The 20,244-nt window shown below is 41.1% G+C and overlaps 2 long non-coding RNA genes across 2 annotated transcripts in view; one reads left to right on the forward strand and one right to left on the reverse strand.

Moving 5' to 3' along the window:
• The window catches only part of LOC111267513 (uncharacterized), a 32,488-nt gene extending 17,044 nt beyond the window's left edge, over positions 1–15,444 (forward strand). Inside the window, exons 3-6 of the long non-coding RNA XR_002684667.2 lie at positions 4,408–4,439; positions 4,745–7,389; positions 7,914–7,979; positions 8,865–15,444. This is a non-coding gene — a long non-coding RNA (uncharacterized LOC111267513). The remainder of the gene's footprint in view (positions 1–4,407; positions 4,440–4,744; positions 7,390–7,913; positions 7,980–8,864) is intronic.
• On the reverse strand, positions 3,072–20,202 carry LOC111267511 (uncharacterized). Its single transcript, XR_002684664.2, has 2 exons — positions 19,618–20,202; positions 3,072–3,348 (listed from the first exon to the last, which is right to left on the reverse strand). It is a non-coding gene; the product is annotated as an uncharacterized LOC111267511 (long non-coding RNA).
• Positions 20,203–20,244: the final 42 nt, after the last annotated feature.

The following is a 20,244-nucleotide window of genomic DNA, read 5'->3' on the forward strand; positions in this document are numbered from 1 at the left end:
ATGGATTCTTTGAAGTTATCGATGGTTCTATTATGGAATGTCAAAGGTTCACGACAGTTGTCACGAACATCTGTCATATAAACATCTGTCAGGGATATTCTTGTTATGTTAAAGAAGCGGGTCTATGTATGTCTAGATTAAGGTATAGCTCATCCAAAAAAAAGCCCAAGATAAGCGGGACATCCTGTAAAATACAATACCCTTATAAACGATTTATAATTAATAACAATAAAAGCTAAATGTGCACCCCTGCCTTGTCGTGTCTTTAGCGGTGACATTTTTCCGACCCTGTAGTATATTCATATTTCAAGTAGTTTAAACCCATTTTTTATTCGAATTTTAATTTCAATTGTTGTTAACGTACACAGCAACAATCACAACAATAACCCGACGAACGAGTAAGGCAACGATTGTCATACATCTTCTAACACTAGAACCTGAGATTCAAGTTCCCCTCGAACGATGCTCTCGCGAAGGCAGTAAATAGATGCACCTATATTCTGTAATTTCTCTATTTTTCTTTCGTAAGCACTGCTTGTTATCTATTCGTTACTTTGAAACCAGCGACACTATTGCCGCAGATACAGTTACTTTTTATTGAATACACTGTCGTAATCCGATGGTTATTTAGGGAACGCAGACTCTGGATATGATTTTTTTTACAAATGAAGCTTAGCTGAAGTGTATTCTGATTTACGGGGATTTCCATTCGATGAGGTCGATTGGCAAAGCCTCAAATTGCTACATAAGCTGTAGCCGTGAGTTGTCATCGGTCTGACGAGCATTCGCTGTCGGCTTAGCTACGCGGACGGTCGCAAGTCAAGCAGGAAAGAGTGGACTGACATCTTTTTTCTCAGTGAGACAATGCAACAACAACCAATATGCAAGCGACATTTATGAATTTCGGCTCGGGATGAAGGGAAAGCGTAGACAAGTAGGCATATGGGAAAGCATCTGGTGTCCTTCATTAACGTATTCAATAACGGAACCAAAAAGAAGCAGACACGTCCCATATACTTAGTAGCAGTTGATTCATACGAATCAAATATGACGATTGCTCGTTGACCTGCATTGTATGATCTTTTACAAAAGATTAGCCCACTTATTTGGCTTCTTCCATGGGGGTAATTCCTGTTGAACCAGAAGTTTGGACCTTTAGTTCACGTCGAGAAAAAAAAGCTACCTTAGACTTCCAAAAGACATCATTAAGCGGTGAGTAACGAGATTAAAGGTTAAATTTGGTCGAAATCATGCGAATTCCAAGTTTCTTACCAGTGTAGAATAGCATTCACAGTTAAGAACAAACAACAACGATAGCTGGACAAGAAATACTCGTTCAAGTCTCAGCCACAAGTTTGTAGCTTGCCGCCTGTCTTAAACAAGTATTGCCTCAGATGGCGTACAATTTACCCCTGCAATGTACGCCTTCCTTATTTCCTAAGACAGACAGGAACTTCTTGTCCTCAAAATTCCCTGTTTGATATCTTCGGTCTAATCAGCTAGCGATGACCCGTGGCTTGTGACCATCTATGAGGACAACTACTAGCGTCTTTGCCTATAGATATATGATTTTATTTCTTCAGCTGGTAACACTAAAAGGCCAATAGTGCTTCGCTCGAAAAGGGTGACCAATTACGTATCTTCGGGGGGTTAGAGGCACCCCAAAAACTGCTACCTCGAGCCAACGTCGCTACCATCGACATAAATCAGATATCTATATGAATAAAAAAAAAAGTTACTCAAAATGGGTATACATTTTTTGACATGTTACTGCGTAAACCTTCTTCGCCATAAGTGGATCTTAGTCGCTGTTTTTCAACTGAAACTATACCTAATAAATCTTCGTCGTATTTCTGAACTCATCTTCGTACCGTATTAACTGAAATTGTAGCACAATTTCAAATTAAATTTTTTGCATCAGTGCAGTAGGTTACAGAACGTGTAATCGTCAAACACAAGTGAACACACAAATATCATTGCATCAAATGAATGAATTAAGACTTGACATTTAATAGGATTATTTTTGCAGCACTTAAATATTAGACTGTATTACGTAACAGCATCGGAGTGAATTAAGACACTTCTCCTGCACAGAGGCATGGCTTGTTATGTCAAAATATCCACCCAAGCTGTATCCCAAACGCGTTTAATAGACGTGCAAATAAAGGTCGACGTGACCACGTGGGTAACAACTGGGCTCCGCCACCGATTTGGCCACAGCCCAAAGTTCTCCATGAAAACTGTATATTCCCTTACTAAAATGAATCATATTTGCCTTACTTTTGACGTATTACAAATGCTAGCAATAATTTTTTTTTAACAAATTTGGCGGCACAAGACCGCGTGAATTTGCATACCTCCAAAAAGATTAAAACGAAGCCTTCGGCACTATTGTCTACTCGATCCCGCAGGCGAACGATGCACTATCTTGAATAGATTGGAATTTGTTTTTTGAATTTCTATGGATATGTTCACTCTGGCCATTTACACTGGTCGAGGATTAGTCTCGATGGTGATAACCACGTTGGTCAAACGAGGCCCCCCAGAAATCTGTGTATGATGAGCATATCTAATATAAGCTGGGACAAGCCTTTTCCTTTTGACAGTTTAAGAGTCACTAAGCATTTCGAACGACTTTACTCGACTTTGTTTCGCGCTTATTTTTGCTAAATTTTACTCAGTTGGGTCTTTAAATAAGATGCAACAGGGAGGATCTAAACTTTCCAGAAGCATTGTATTATTACATTCTATTTGCGTACTGTTATCCCCATGGCTGTACGAATCAATCAAAACCAACATCATTAGATCAGAGAATTGACGCAATGAGCGACTACTACCAGTAATGCGTCTTGGGTTATCCGTAGGCGCTTCTTACAGGTAATGCCTGGGAAAGCCCTATCTGTCTATGCTGAAAAAATCTGCCGCACTTAAAATACGATTATTCCTATCGCTTCCGTTTGCACAGGTGTGGAGATAATCACATCTATTTAAAACAAGCGAATGCGTATTGCAGTCTACATACCACAATTATTATTAATAATCAGCTAAGTACGTGAGGATATTATAGACTCTTATTGTTGCTGAAGGAAATATATTACCAGGAAATACATCTTTATTATATATACTTTTATAATTAAAACTCTGAACGTGCTAAACGGCTTACTAATTTTGAATGATTTGAACGAATAAGACTTTCGAGTGACAGCTTTACAACGAAGACGTTTTTCATTATCCTCCATTACGTTCTCTTCCGCCCCCAAGATGGCGTAGGAGGTAGCAGCGGAGACTTCGTACCAGGCGTACCGGTCTGAATCTGATGGGCAAATGCAAATTTATGCGGTCTTGTACCTGAAAGTTATAAGATGAACCTCCGTATGTAGCATGTTCTCCCTATCAGCACCTAAATTCATCTTGTTTTTTGCCATATGTCCGTGCTTTCAAAAGGTGTATGTAAGGTAGTGCAAGGTCTTCGAACAAAGATGTATATCGCCGGCTAGGCCACGATTATCCTGGCAGAAGAATATTTTAACTAATTATGTAAACATCCCATAGATGAGTGCCTGTCTGTGGAGTTTTTAACGCTCCAGTGAACTTTCCCCAGCTCCATTTTAGTACACGAAAAGGAACCTCTTATTTATTGTGATGGCAAGAGATTGTTATTAAGGTCCTGCTGGATTTTCGCAGACGGACCCTAACCTCATTTATGCTTCAACCAGTTATTTTGTAATTAATACACGCTTCGACGCGATAACCTCTGCGTCGGTGAATGAAAGCCATCTTCTTTCTCTTTGACTTCGACGAAAATTTGACCGGAAACGCTTTAATCTGAGGATTATTAGTATTTGAACGTTGGCTTCATGTGATTTGCTGTTGAGCCCAAAGAGGCCGAGAGTTTACGGGTTGCCGGACAAGTGCACAAAAGAAAGTGGTGCAGCAGCTAACCAATCAGTCAGGTAATAAGCTGTATATTGTACTACCTAATAGATTAGCTACAGGGAACGATCAAATCGGATGCTAACGGCTATACGAAACACTCTTATTTAGAGTGTCAAGCACGGAAAAAAGATTTTCTTTTCATATTAGGTATTCCAAACTATCGCGTTGTCTGAGACTTTACGGCTTTCTGGGCTCCGTTTGAATCTAACGACGACCACCCATAGCTGAAATAAAACTGAGACTTGTGCTCAATGATGAAATTAGTTAATTGGTCGTGAAGACCTAAGACATTAGCGAGTTTTACCAAAAAAGTAGTTCGAGTCACCTTCTCGTTGCGTAATAAAATTATTTTTAATTTTGGATTATCCTATACAGTTTGATATTCCTACTAGCAATAATAGTAATTATTACTAATGTTTGTTCCTTTACATCTGTTAACATGTTGTTACATCTGTCGTGTGGTGTCCATAGCAAGACCTGACCTAGCTACTTTGTCCTTCAAGGTAATATATTGATTCATATAATTATTATTTTACCAATTGTTGAATCTGCTCTTTTTAAGCGCCAAATTTTCCTACAATATAACCTAATCAGTCCATTCAGTTGCATAAAGTAGAACCTTTATTAATCAGCGACAGGCAATCTACTCGGAAGTACTTCATCACCCACCTATGATAGAAATAATTGACAGCTATCTTTGTCTACCTATTTGCAAAGAGACAAACAAAATACTCTGTTAGGAACAGAAATTTATCACTGAACGGGATTCGCATAAGTGAGACGTTGTCTTTTCATATTTGCTTCACAGTGAAGACAATACGCAGACGAGGTGAGTTGTGCCGTGTGATTAAAAATTTGTTGATCAGATCGACAAGCGAAAGTCGTGACAAGAGTACAGACTCAGCTGAATTTCGGTCAACAACCTCAGCTACCTCCTCCTTCCCTCCGACGCCATTTCATCTATCACAGTCCGAGACATTTTGGGGAGTCCAAGACGCACATTAATCGTTAGTCGCAACCGCGACGATTAATCTCCTTGTTATGCAACAAAGCCACGATAGTATATAGCTAAATACCCGCACATGTGTGACCCCCATCAGGTACAGTTACACCTGTCATAAATGTACCACACCGAAGGCTTCTCACGCCGATCTCCAGTAAGAGGCGGCTTTTGAATTATCTGAAGATCCAGCGTGTGACAAAGTGTAAACCATATTTCTTTTTTTCAAAAACACGATGTAAGATCTGCATTGTATTCAACAGAGGCCGTGAAACGCTTGATAAAGGAAACGATTACCCTTGCGTACGAATCTTGTGGTGATTATTTATCATTTAGGAATATCTTTGTATAAATATTACCTTCCTTTCTAAAAACGAGATCTAATTTCTTTTTCCTGTATTTTATTGCGCTTTTTTTCCAATTGGCGCTAGTGAGTGCTCGGAAAGTCACCTAGAGATTATAATTAAGGACCGAGGTGAAGAAGCAGTAAATATTTAAAAAATCTAGTAGCGAGAGGCAGTTATATTTATAACGCTTGGTATCGATACAGTATCACTATACAATAATCTGTATATATTTGCTGCATAAACAACCAGGCAAAGCCTTTGTGGCTGTGCCGAATTGTTTAGGCAAATTACTCCTGAAGTAGGTCGGTGCCTTAATTCGAATTCGGAGTATAACCACGGACTCCGTCGAACACCCCGTAGGCTTACGGCTTGTATTACTAGAACATCGGATTTAATTAAAGGTTTAAATAGGGCATAGGCGTTCGTTATTTGACTTCGCGACCATCATAATGACGGACGACGAAGTCGATCGCAACGTTTCAATCCGTAAACAGCAACGATAACAACAACAATAATCATCATCATAATTGTCATAGACAGCAACGGCAACAACTTAACAAGTACAAGTACGGCTTAAAAACACTTGCACCGTATTCGCATTCGACATCATTCCCAGTAAAAAGCAGTAGCAGCGCTGGCGTTATTACCGATGCAGCCATCAACGGCCCGGCCTTTAGACCTATCTGGCTCGTAAATAAAAATGCATCCATCCGCTGATTGAGCCGATATGGAGCTTCAGACAGGCCAGTGTATGTGGCAGGGCAGCACGTCAGTAAGCTGTTCGATTGCTGCATCACAGCGAATCCACGGCAGTAGGTAGTGCGTATGGACAGAAGCATACAATTGTTACTATTAGAGATTAGAACTACACGACGAACGATCACTGCGTAGCAAAAGTACCACAACAATTACCGAAATCGCTAATTGTGTAGATGTGTTATATACACGCGTGCCAGTGCCGCTGGCGCTTTTCTCGGCCGTGTGATGTTTCCGTGAACTATTCGTGTTAGACGATTTGTACGATCGTTTACGGTCGGATCAGATGAAGACTGGCGAATTAGAGAGGGAACCGCGTCAGCAGTAAGAAAATTAAGGGAGTGAGAAAGGTTCCGGATACGGTTATTGTTCGTTAGCTAGGATCAAGCCCTGTCTGCTCGAATAGGCGCAACCTGTTGTGAAAAGTACGGCAAACTGTTATTGTGTCTTCAGTAACTCCCATCGGAGAATATATACGGCATACCCCTTTTTGTTCGTACACCGACGGATCACTGAGAGTTAGAAAGGTGCGTGCTTGTTTGTGTATGTGTGTGCGTGTGCGTGTGGCTTAGAGAGTGAATTCGAGATTTAGCGTCTTTTTGTGCTTCTCTGAGGAAGTGTAAACATTTCGGCAGAAAGTTGTAGTCTTCCTAAGCGGTTCTCCTTTGGGATACGCGTATGTGTGGGTTTGGGCGTTGCATGGGTGTGTCTTGTGCCAATAAAGAAATTTGTCTGTGCTCACAACGAAACGGAGTTCCAGTTCTAGTCACCATCAGCATATAGGAACACGTACTGAAATTTAACTGCGCTTTATTTAAATAAACGCGTTCTGGAAAAAAAGGGTCCTGCAATCAAAGATACAGGAAACTCGAAAAGAAAACGATACACAAAAACAGCATCGATTACACATCCTGCAATTGATTTTCTACAGCTGCGCACCAGTTGTGTCGGTCGAGCCGCTTCGTAAACGACACCAAGCCATTCGTCATGGCTGTCAATGGTAAAGCTATTACGTGTAATGGAAAATGGACATCCAATGGTATTTTTTCTCTACCCAGGAATAACAATAATCAACTGTGTACAAACTGTGCAGGCTGCAATCGCGGGCTGTTGAACCGAATTGAAGGTCGCGTCGCGCGCCGATATTGGCGCACCATAACCGTAACTATTGCGATCGAACAAAAGCTGTTGTGTCAACAGGATACGCGAAGCCGTTTGCTCGATGTCGGTGTACCCTGGTCGTACTGTATTTGCCAGAACAAATCATCGCCATCAACCGACTCCTAATGCCGGCTAACAATATCGGTTTAGTAATGGACATACCCTTCAGCCAATACTGCGGAACGTCAGGTGGGCCAAACGAAATATACCCAGCGGGTTGCGAGTGAATGCCGTTGTTCGCCGTAGCCACCTCTGTGATCGTTACTCCCTTTGAATATAATAAGTAGATATATACCTTCACTAAATGGAGTTTTATTTACTTCATCCGATGGCGGTCGTTCGTATTGCAGTCGCCTACATATGGAAGTCACTAACTAGGCTGCTCGATTAGAATACACGGCGCGAAATATGTCCCGGGTTGAATCCAACAATTCTCGATTACGATTATAAGGCACGGTGTATGTGTATGTAAGAATGTGTATGTATGGGTGTGTGTGTGTGTGTGTATGTTAGTGAGTGGGCGTTCTCATAATGGAAAATGGAGTATGGTTTATACCCGTAGCCTGCCGTCACATGTTTCAGCAATGTGAGTCGTGGAAAGACAGTAAGCGATCATTGTTGCTATTGTGTTCATAACAAAAACTAGTTATTTGGCCCAATGTTTAATAACAGACACAACTGTAACTCACTGCCAGGTATTTTTATATATGCAGGGACAAGCAAGACGATGCAATCCGGTATGGGCGAAGTAAGCCTCGAAGACGGATTTTCGACAAACGGTACGTTTTTTTGTGGGATTTTTATTCACGGAATTGCTATACCGGATAAAAACTCTCGGACGAGTTTGCGTCTTGTTATAGATGGAGCGTATCCACAATGGTCACAAACAGGCAGACTAGATATCATAGACCGTTCCTTACAGTTATGAAATTCGAAGCCCACAGCTTAAAAGAAATAACCGCCAACATTGTAGTATCGACTTGCATTGCGTCTTAAGAGGAAAAAAGCTACGTTGACGATGGTCTACGGCTGCTGGACTAATAAGACTTTAATCTAGCCTACAAGGGGCACAGCCTGTTTAGAGGTCGTTCTGAAAAGCTAATAGGTGTTTATGTACGAATCTATGCAATACATAACGTCTTTGGATAAAAAAACGTGGCAAGTAAAATAGGATATATATCTGCCTAAGCGCAACTAACCGCCGTGGCAAGTCTCGTTACTTCTCTTACACTTTATGTCATATTTATTTATCTATTTATTTAGATTATCTGAATTATATAACTTTTGTCAAAGCTTGGCTGGACGTTTTCGCTTTAAGCGGAAAATAACTTATGAACTGCGGGGTCGAAGCGTATATCGTGTTCCGTCAGTCTCAACTTTTTGCTTCGCGCGATCCTTGCTCGGTTTCGTTGGCATTTCTCAGTCATATTACCGTCTCCTCATGTTGGCTAAGATGAGATTCGTTCTCCTAGCCGCAAAATTACGGACGTCAACATAGGTATAAGGACCCTTGCTATCCAATAAATACTACTTACGCTGCCTCAATTGCTTCTTCTTCGTCGATATCTATGTAGACCCGTTTCGTTACCCACAAGTGTACGTAAACAGAGGACTGTTTTCATGATATGATTCGTCGTAAGAGTAAGGCATTTATCCGTTTGCAGCCAGTTCTTGCTGACCGAGCATTGGCGACACTGCGGGGCAAAGTGCTGGAAAAATTCGAATAACTGCGTATGCCATACCGGTCGGTATCTCAATCGGCGATGTTCCAATTGATTCTGCATCATCAATTTTACTGTGAACTCTAAACAACAATGGAAAGACATATGTTCATGGGAGACGCGAAAGGTTAGAGGCGTTGAGGGGGTGAGCAATGACATCACTCGCTTATGCACTATAAATATAGCCTGCGTAAAGGAAGGAATGTTTGCATAAATGAGGCAAGGCCTTTCGGTACAGAATAAGGGTCAAAGATAGGCAAAGGAAAAACTCAAGCAAATCCTATGGACACCTACAAAGACGGCTAAAACGCAACATTGAATATAGCACTCTTTATACATGCGTGTTTGTCCGCTTTCATTGAACGTGATGCGCGGGTTGTACGTGAATCTACATGGAATGAGTTGCCGTTCGACGATCTTGTGAAGAAATCAGTCGCGTCAACCATGCAATATCGACATATGCATATGATTGAAACAATTGTTTTTGCGGTTTACGCAAGCACTAATTGCGTTTAATGGCTGACTCTGAACCTCATAATTTTTATAGAAAATTTTTGTTGTACGTGTAAATGATAATAGTCTTATAACTTCGTAAAACTTTATTTGCCTCGGTGGCATATGTATGATTTAGTTTACAGATTTAATTAAATGTAATATGCCAACACTCGCACATTGCTATGTGGGATTATTTCTCTTATATTATCATTATTACTATTATATTGGATTACATAAAAAAGCTTGTGGGTTTCTAGGAAATGAGTCATACGTGTTGTTAGTACCCTGTAATAGCCCAGTTCCTAGAAGACCAGTAACTGATAGCTTTGTCCAGGAAGGAAGTTTCCATTTTGAGTCTGTAAATATATATGTATATATACATTGATCGAACGCCAACCGCGGATAACATTTATGGGCCAGCGCTTTTATTTGATTAGAGATGTAGACAAGAAGGCACATGGCATTTGTTTTTTAGTCTGTAGTACCAGATTTTTCCCGTGAGAGTAAAATGCAAACAAATTGAGCTATAGTGTTCATTGCAAAAGTATTCCCTCTATTTTTCGTACCACACAAAGAAAAACCTACGACTAGTTCCTTTTATGAAAAGTGACAATTCAGCTATTACTTATTATAACTTGACTGATTATCTATCACGATCCACAATGCGGCCATCATCATGTAGGAAAGATACATCGTCCGATTTAGGCCACAGAGAAGCCCGGTCATCGTTCCATTCGTCGCAACCCAGTACCCCTTGAAAGACGAACTAAAATGGTACCATATTGCAATAGCAAAATTTCTTGGTCGGAAGAAATTTATATGATGCAATTTCATCCAGTTTATATATAGTGATTAACTATTAGATTTAGTAACAAGAATTCGCGTCACGTTCTTTCATGAGCAGGCCAGAAGAAAGCAGGCAATTTCAAAAAGTGTTTATCGGATCGATTTCGGTAGTTGTTTCTGGTGCTCACGGCGTTGTATGTTATTTCTGAATTCACTGGATTTACTGTCATTAGATTCAGTTAGTCCTGAGTTTGTTCTATCAACTGCAACGGAGTGATGGAGCCTGGGATGAGGATGACCCTAGAACACAATGGAGCCGGACAAATCTGTTTAGGACACTGATTTAAGATTCTTTGAATCTAGTATGTCTAAGAATGCGCGGGTGAACGGAGGCATTCTTCCCAGGGGACTACTATCCAAGAGGCAAGCGGGCAGCTGCGCTGTTATAACTCGTCCGGAAAAGGCCATACGATCTTTCAACCTTGGAGACTAATCTGTTTGGTACTGCCGCTAAGTATTGCTTCATACAGATGGTCCCTTCCAGTGACTTTCTGTTAACTATTGCGGCACTTAACACGAGTACCCGCTCGTTGCCTTGTTATGTACATAATTTCCCACTGGCTCGCATTATCACTACTATACATTTAATTACTTTTAAGTTCGGTTTTGACTTTTAGTCCAGCCATGTTTGCTTAGAGGCCTTTACTGCCGAGCTGTGGCTAGGCGCCATCAGGCCGGTGGTGCTCTTATAAGTATTACAGGCTATTACAAGGCTAGATGTCAGGTATGACGTGGTAGCTGCCGACGCTGCTTTTGACAAAGCGCTGTCGCAGGCTGCGCACAGGAAATCAACGCGATCATAGCCCTGTAGCTGTACGAAAATCAGCGAAATCATTTTTAGCCTGAGTTCCCACGCCAACCTGTACTAGACGATCCTACTCAGATCGATGGCTTAAAATAAACATGCGACTATCTCTGGGACAGAACTAATTCTCGTTGAAGAAATATGCGGGTTATGTGGAGGGAATGTCAACGAAGAACACGCTGAAGTTGATAACGAAGAGACTCATTGACAAGCGTCTAGAGGTAACTTACTGGCTGATAACTATGCTAGTTCTGGTATGAGAGAGTGGTATACGTATGTTGCAGCCCAGCTGTCCACAGCATGATAAAAATGTCATTTGGATATGTTTAGATTTACTCGTCCAATCATCGTTCCCTCATTTATCGATGTTATCAATTCGCTGTCGGTGAAGTCGGTTCCTTGTTGCCTGCTGTTTCTGTATGCGCGCGCAAAGGTTAAACCCGCTTGCATAACGAGTCTTGAGACCTCTTTTTTCCATAACTGCTACTTCTGCATTGTTTTTGGTGTTGGCCCAATCAAAGACTAATCGTTTTGGCTTTGTGGTAACGACGGTCGATATTTAGAAGATGATCAGCTGGATTCACGCTGTTAGTTTAGGTAACAAAACTTCACATAAAAGCATTTGAAAACCCTGATCCGTTAACCTATCGTATTCCTGATTTATTGCCGTTGTTGACATTAGCGATTCTGTGATAGAAAAGCCGTGGAAGAAATTGAAAAGCCTACTAATCTGCGGAAAGTTAGAACCTTGCGTGCGCAGCCAAGATACCATAATTTTCAAGACAGGACTACTGTCTTATTCGTGAGCGAGTCACTGCGTGCGCCCGAAACGACGATTTTTTTGCTACTCTTTTTTGTGTTATCTGCCCTGGTAGAATGCATTGCAATTGATGGGTGGCACTAAAATTCATGCTGGGGTCTGGACAAATGTTTCCGTTGGCTCCGTTCTAGCGGAGTGCGTGCATGAGGTCTGCCTATATGTTATTCATCCGATGGGATCCGTTTACATCCGTTTGTCATTAACAATTAGGAGTTAGACTTTTTCTGACTGTTAGGTACAAAGCGAGGGGTGGCATTTAAGTGCATCGCCGTAGCACATGCTGCACCAATGGGCTAGAATGCGTAATGCGTCGGCAGTAGGCAAATTCATGTTGGTGACTGTGACTTCGTTATACCCTGTTCTCTATGCGGCAATCGACATCAAATAAGACATTTACTATAATGATGTAGTTCCCTAACCGCCTCTCATGCCAAAGCGAACTGTCTTTTTTTTCATATAATAAAAATATGGAGTTGTTAGTTTATTGTCTGTTAGTTCTATGTTCCTGTCTGTTCTATGATACTTCAGCCAAATCGACTGTTCCAAGCACGATTCGAGCACATCTATAATCACCCTTGGATGACACAAAAAAATAATGAAGACTACGGTGAGCGCACAGCCCTTCGTTAAACGACAAAGTAAACTTCATACTTCGGATGAGAAGTTCTGTTAGCTAACGCTTCATAGGATTGCATGGCCTGAAGAACCCTTCTTGTCAAATGTATTAGATGCTTATATTATCAATGAAGTAGCAGAGGGTAATGGAAACAGCCTGCGCTGTTGTATATTTAATTACTCACCATGTTACCGTAAAATGCTGCTAATGTTCTATATTAAGCAGTGCTTCATTCACGATTCCCGACTATGAATTTGTCAATAAAATATTGCTTGTTTCACGAATCATTAGAAGGTTATTGAGTGCTGAAGAGCACGGCTGGTTGGTATCAATATAATACAGGAACTGGTTTTGCACGAGAGGAAATTGTCGTCACCTCAATCAATGAAGAATATCACATTGGGTGGTCAGCACCCCCAATTCTCGGTCGGAATGCCTCGTGAAGTTTGTGGTTTCACTATACGGACATTGTGCAGTATTGACCATTTCATCAAGAGATGACCATCCAAATTAATATGAGCCACGTCGAGTCGGCTTCATTTGAAAGCTCAGGTTTGACAGTGGCAAAGTGGGTTAAAATTGTTGTAATGCCTTTAGTTATCTATCATATTAAAGCGTCTTAAAGATGAGTCAAATTTCTGCAAAAGAAAGGTTGCTACAATGTATGGTTTTGTGCTGATAAAGGCACAAATGCTGCCCAGGCTCGTAAAAATTTGTCGTCTATGATTAGGTTGCGTTATCACAAGAAGCGGTTACAAAAAAAAATAGTTCGATGTTGATTGGAGCAAAATAATCTACTCGATCGGTATTTCCGTCCGCGAAAGTAGAAAAACGCAACGAAACCGAAACGATCAATCTAAGGTGATAGAAAGTGAAAATAATATGCAAATAAATGCGCTCCACAATCATTGCAAAGCCCAGGCCGGCAACAACGAAGTGACCTTGGAAAGGAATAGTGCATTGTGGGTGGCGGCGGATAACTGAGTCTAACTTTCGCTGTCAACAGCTAACAAGACTACTACTGACCGAAACTAGTGAACAAATTTGACGATTTTGCTAGGTATCTGGGTGTAGACCTACCAAGCAGCATGGTGACAATATATTATGATAAAAATTTGCCTACACTGAAATTTAAATCGCCGATGGCCACATCTACACTATTATTTTGGCAACTCACTCACAGTTGCGCACCAGTCACGCAGACTACATTGCCTCATAAGTAGATAAATATTGCGCTTAAGAAAGTAAATAAAGAACCAACTTTATGTTGGTTATCGGTTTTTCAAACCAACCCATGGTTTAAGCTGAAATGTTGCGTAATTAGTGAGTTAATCACATGTATACCAGATCACAATCGGTGGTATAATAACTTCTAATATATATAATATAATTAGGCCATGCATTCATGCGGCTATAGATATCAGCAGCACCTAATTTAGAATTTCGTTGTCAACAAGAATCATTTCAAGCAGAACTTATTTCAGTGCTGTTGCTAAACCTCAATGTTATTGTACAATACGACTGCTTCCCTTTTGAGCTTAAGAAGCTATTCAGAATTCGTCTTTAATAAATAAACAACAACAATAGACAACAATGTTTTTGTCTTCAAATTTGGATTTGACCCCCCTCACTCCGCTGTCCTCAGCCTCCGGCGGTGTTATACGGTATTCAGCTTCAGTAGGTAGTAGTCGCGTAACGGGACCTCGTCTGATCATATCCGTGTTCAGGACGTTTTCGCGGGCTGATAATGATATCGTTAGCAAAGTGAATATCTTACCAGTCGGCTAAGGATATCATTCTTAGGCACTTATTTGCATAAAAGCTACAGTCTGACCTCTATGTATCATTGTGTTGCCGATTTTACGTGGAATTTGTCGCCTTCTCGGAAAATTATTTCGAAGCAGATGTGTTTTGCCGGACGTCTGTTTGAACGGTACATTTTTACAAATGATAAAACAATACACTAACAACGTAAAAAAAACACAGATCAATTGGTAATTTCTGTCTCCCTATAAATGAAAAAGAAACAACAAAAATACTTTGTCGCCATCATTGTTTTTGCCCTACAGTTTTGACAAATGGGTTAAGAAATGATGCTTCTTTGTTCTCTATTGGTATAGTCATAGGCAAGGGAATGCGGTCGACGCTAATAATGTACAATTCGTCGTAAGCGTTTTACTGATCTTTATACCAATCATCCGGTTCTGAGATGTCAGTCGATACGTGTCTTTGGACGACCCGACCATCCCTGATTGCTTATTTTTTATGCACTGTACTCGCCGATGATGGAGAAAACCTATTTTCTTGCCTCATCAGGCAAAGCAATCTCAGGAAGAACTTCAGTTCTTTTACACAGCAGCTGAAGTTAAGGCTACTTCGAAGAGGACGAAAGATACGCCTCGCTTCGCCTTGCCACATTAGCGTTTCGTTTCGCTGTTCGAAGCTCAAAGCAGCTTCCAAATAACGGGAACAAAATACCTAAGGAGACGACCCCCTGGAGGTTGTTTTGACTATCATAGGAGGCACATTGAATTGCAACTCTACGATAAATGCATCTGTCCGCGTTTTCTCAGCTATAGAAATACAGCATGAACGCATCGTGTATGCATGTAAGATTAGGACAGTATTTAATCAGTTCTTTGACAGCTATTAAGGACTGGTTTATGTGCATAGTTCTGTAAGCTTATCAACGTTTCAATCATGAACGTTACCGCTGGAGAGGAATTTTTACCCTGTGCTGTACTATCGTTCTATCTGCCGCGTTCAGCAGTATTGCAGGACTGACTCAGGCACCCATTCAAAATGTGCGTAATAAAAATAGGTTATCACATCGGTACTGATTAAGCCAAAGCCAGCTCAAGGACTTAATCATTCACTGTGTTCCGGTGGCTGTTCTGTTTTCCGAATAGGTATGGTACACTTATATGCCTAGTATGTCAGATTGTAAATGGGGCCAAAATCACTTTGATATTTAAAACGAGAGAAACTATTTAGTAATTTTTTGATAAACTACATTGATTACCTTAATAAAACATCCGTTACTGTGTAGTACGTTATTTTTCAATATTAGACGAACTGTCAAAGACTTGAAAAGAGCGGCCTTCCGGTCCGAGTCACAGGACTCTACGTTCGACAACGTTTCTAACAATACAAAATACCCCAATCGCGCATAGCATCACCTCCAAATTTACTATTAATCTTTGAAGTCTATGTCCAGCCAGGGAGCTGGATGTAATAACTTTCCCGGTAAACGTGACTCAAATTATTTTCGCTGGTGGCTGAATAGAATTCGATCAGAGTGGCTTGTGAAATGCGTCGATGTGCATGAAAGGATTCTCTCTATTATAAACTACACCGCCTCGGGTGAATACTTCAGTAATCGACTTGATAAAGATATCAGGTGAGTGTACACTCCCCGGAGAGATAAATTTCCTTAGGTTACATTGTATAGTTGGAGCGATATTTGGCTGCCTCTCTTCTTGGTTGTTTTTTACAATTGCTTTATCCAAGTGTGGCTTCTGTTGCGACTCGCTTCTTACGTCTTGTATGTAAAAAGTGAGAAGACAAACGCAAATGTTTTCTCAGAGTAATCAATTACTCGGGATTTAGTCTCGAGAATTTATTACAATGCCGAAATATTGAGCACTGTATTGTTCGTCGCAAACGCTGACGATCAGTGTCACAAGATTATATTGTTTATAATAATAACAATATTTATTATTGGTTTCACGCAGAAATTTACCCTTCGGTCGAAGTTTCGGTTCAAACGAGTGGCAAATGCACCGCAGACAATTGAGTCCATATGGCTGCTTTGACGTCAGCAACAGTAACTCTCCTTTGACTAAAATAGCGTCGGTGAGTTGCCCTTTTAGTCAGCCCACCTTGACAGGTCACGTTGCACGGGCGAACGATCAGGCTTAGAAATGCAGTGTTAACCGGGTGATTGTATTATAGTAGAGACATTTTAGAAGCTGCACTCACGTTCTTGGTTTTTGTAGACCTGTCAACTGTGGGAGAGGGGAAGGGGGGCATCAACGTAATGTGAGCTACATGTTCCGTAAAGGTGAACGTGTGCAAACAGGGAATGGAAATACCAGAGATGAAGAAACAATTTAATGAAAAATATATAAAATATTAAATAATAGCTTAATTTCAGAAAGGCCGTGCATATGCAAAGATTATCTGGAAATTCCCCTATCACAAACATGTGTCTATCCTTATTATTCACTCGTTTTCATCGTAACAGCATTACATATATATATATATATATATATATACATATATTGTAAATTGAGTAAATTGAGATATAAAAAGTTATATTTACTTTCCTACGTAGCTTCTATAGCCTACAGGCAGCTTTTACGTAGCAGATGCCGGCACCAGTAAACACCAAGCCAGCCAGCAAGTATGCGTCCACCCAAGAACCGAGCTTGCAGTATGCAAATGAACATGCAAGCTTCCAGATACGACTCTTCTGCTGAGTGTCGTGCACACACAGTGCTTGTTTTGGTAACAAGTTCTTACCTTTGAGATCCTGTTTTCCTATAAATACTTTGGTAGCCCTTCCTAGATCCGGCTATTGTATTCCGCATACTGTATTACATCATTACATCAACACTTGCTGTATACTATGCCTGGCCTTCAATTCCCCTATCCTTATATAGCTGCTTAGCCACCCAGTTGGAGATTCGTGTGTTAGGGTTATTGTATAATGTTGTGAACAGCAAAACCTTATCGAGTGACGCCACCCATTACCTTGCCAATTGCATACCTCAGCCACGTGTGCTGCAGGACAAACATACATACGTCAATTATATTTTTCTCTTAGCATATCCCACCGATGATTACCTACACTCGTGCTTTCCTTAGCGTCATTAGAATACAGCCACGCGATGCAATCCAAGGCACTGTTTGATTATAAGAGCATACCATGCACCGGCAAGCAATGTTAACATCGTGACATCGATATCTGCGACGCATGCGCTATGATCACAATAGAACAGCCTTGGTTGGGGTCCCAAATCGGTGGCGGTCAAGATAAACACTCTGACAGGTGTCGAGATAACTTGGGCGACTGAATCATGATATTGTGCGAAAATCGTCCAAACACCGGATTACGTTATCAGACAAGTTATCTCAAGCCCCGATAACCGTATCTGAAGCGCAGGCTGCAGGCTGATAGCTGGCCCTACTGGGCAGTTCTCTCTAATACAACATATGTGCCTGTATTACCGACTCGTGTTAACGTCTGCACATCTGGATGGCAGGCCAGCAAGGCTGTCATGCATACAAGTAGTTCATGTGTATATTTGACTTACGGCTGGCAAAGTTGTGACCAACATAGAGGCCAGCATGACTACTACAAATTAAGCGCATTTAGCAGTGAGAAAATAAAATTTTACGATACGACCAATCGAAAGTGGAATAGTGTTCTGTTCTATATATGCCGTGAGCTGTTAATATATATTTGATCATATGTGAGATTAACACTACCGTCAGTGACGCTAGAACCGGACTACTGGCGTGCTTTGTTTCTATCTCCAATTAACGTTAGTAACTGCGTACCGACCACGATTGCCTGCCTCTACGCGGTCTGCGAGTTCGAAATAAACCCTATACGCCTAATCATCGAATAATTTTGATACTCATAGCTAACACAGTGTCACAGTGGACTGCATTGTCCTGTTGGATCATTGTCGAGCACCATTTGGCCGTCTAGCGATATGGCCGCTGTGGCTATGCTGCTAGTCAATATACAAGCTGGCTGCGGGTCTCTCTATACGTTACTGAACACTTCTACCTGAAGTAGTTTCACCTTTTGGAGTGGCATTCTTCCCCATCATCAAGCAAGGCGCCTAGTCACGCCCCTTTGATGCACTCGTTGCAAAGACACCGATAGCGCTCTCAGCACGATCGGTGAAGGCAATGACAAAGCAGACGATCATCAGAAAACCCACATTGTTACGATATACTCTTCATGTCTTACGTTATGTATGAGGTTTGTGTGCTCTTCTTCAACTCTAGAATCTGCTTACGTTTGCTTAAACGAGACGTGGGACGTTAGTAAAACGCACTTATTATGACTAGTTTCGCGCAGGTCTATTTATAGAGCATCCAGCGCTAATAGGCTAGAAATAGCGAAAATCAAGAGGTTACTTGAAAAAAGGACAGCCTAAGCAGCCACATGGAAGATAACTTTCTAGGCGTGACTATGAGAAGGACAGCAGGGGTTTGGTTGATATAGTTAATTCATTTCAGGTAGACAAACCGATCAGAAGTCGAACCTAAACCAGTAGCAATCGTCAGATAAGCTTTTGAAAATGCCGCTAGTAAAGATAGCAAGTAAGAGGCTAAAGGCGAAGTCGGTGCTTTTTTCGTATTGGCACTAAAGCCGCTGGGCCAAGAGAACGTGTTTGTTATTGTCGGCCGCCGGTCATAGCAACGCTGTTATTTTAGCATAGAACGACCGATATTACAACGTAAAGTCGATAAAGAGGAAAAGATTCTATCTCTTTCCCTCTATCGACTTTGTAGTCGAAGGGAGATTGAAATACAACAGGGTACCTAATCAGGTGCCATAATTGCTAACGGTGTTAAGATAGTTGTTGCATTTTGGCGGTTTGTTCCTTCATAGGACAATACAGAGACGCAGAGAAAAAAGCCGTAGAGCATTGGAAAAATTGACAAAGATGAGGGGAAATTAGTCCGAGTAACCATATGTTAATAATCGTCTAATAGTAAATAAAATCTCGCTAATTATGTGATTGATACTATTTCGTCCACGGAACCAAGTCTGGGGGCATATCTTTACCAAATATATCTTTAGCGCCGTTGCCTTTTTTTAGGCCATAATTTTCTTGTCAGTCCAACAATGGCTCCATATACAATCATATGCTATTTGTCTTTTATTGGAGTCTTCTATCGTCCACTAGCAATTCTCTTAGGTCGTATTGTTCGTGTAGTCGACAAGACACAATAGCATATAGTACTAAATTTTCCAACAAAAAAAATAGGTCGTTACTCATTTACAATGACAACAACTAGAGTTTGATCAACAAGATGCCAGTAACGCCTTGTTTACGTTAAGTTTTTAAGGTCCTTTAAGTTTACGTACCCCTAACAAACGACATCGCGGGCGTCATCACGTATCACGTACAAACCTGAGGTTCAAAAGCGGCAGTAATGTACTGAACAGTCAGTAGTTTACTTGCCTAGCCAGCTACACAAGCTGGCTACTTGCTGCTGTTGATATTATAGATCTACGTACTTGCTTTTGAGGTAAATTCCGAGTATCTATGTGACGTCTGCGTCCTTACTGCATGCAAACATGGCCGCAGTAGAACAAGTCGTCCTGTGGTTAGGCTCCTCAGTTTACGTCTGAAGTACGCACCATGCATTTCACTCAGACGTTGGCTTATTGGTACGACCAGGCACTTTAGAGCTCAGCTGGGAACTAGTAAACTACTATACCTGCCTCGTGGATCTATTTCTCAAATCTCTAAAAGCCTTTACGCCAACGCTCTACAAAGGCTATAGAAAAACGCACGCTTATAAATACGCGCGGAGACACTGCAAGAAGCATCCAGCCATCGAGTCGGTACGTTTTTTTAAGACGATGTGTGCACTAAAGAGCAAGCAGTCGTCGGACTTCACAGCGACCAACTGCGCATGCGGCGTCTGGAAGCGTGTTCGGCATCGCGACAAGGATGAGCTGTCATCACCTGTTGTGTTCTTATCTGTA

Source organism: Varroa jacobsoni, unplaced genomic scaffold (assembly GCF_002532875.2).
Source record: "Varroa jacobsoni isolate VJ856 unplaced genomic scaffold, vjacob_1.0 scaffold_1195, whole genome shotgun sequence".
Classification (NCBI taxonomy): domain Eukaryota; kingdom Metazoa; phylum Arthropoda; class Arachnida; order Mesostigmata; family Varroidae; genus Varroa; species Varroa jacobsoni.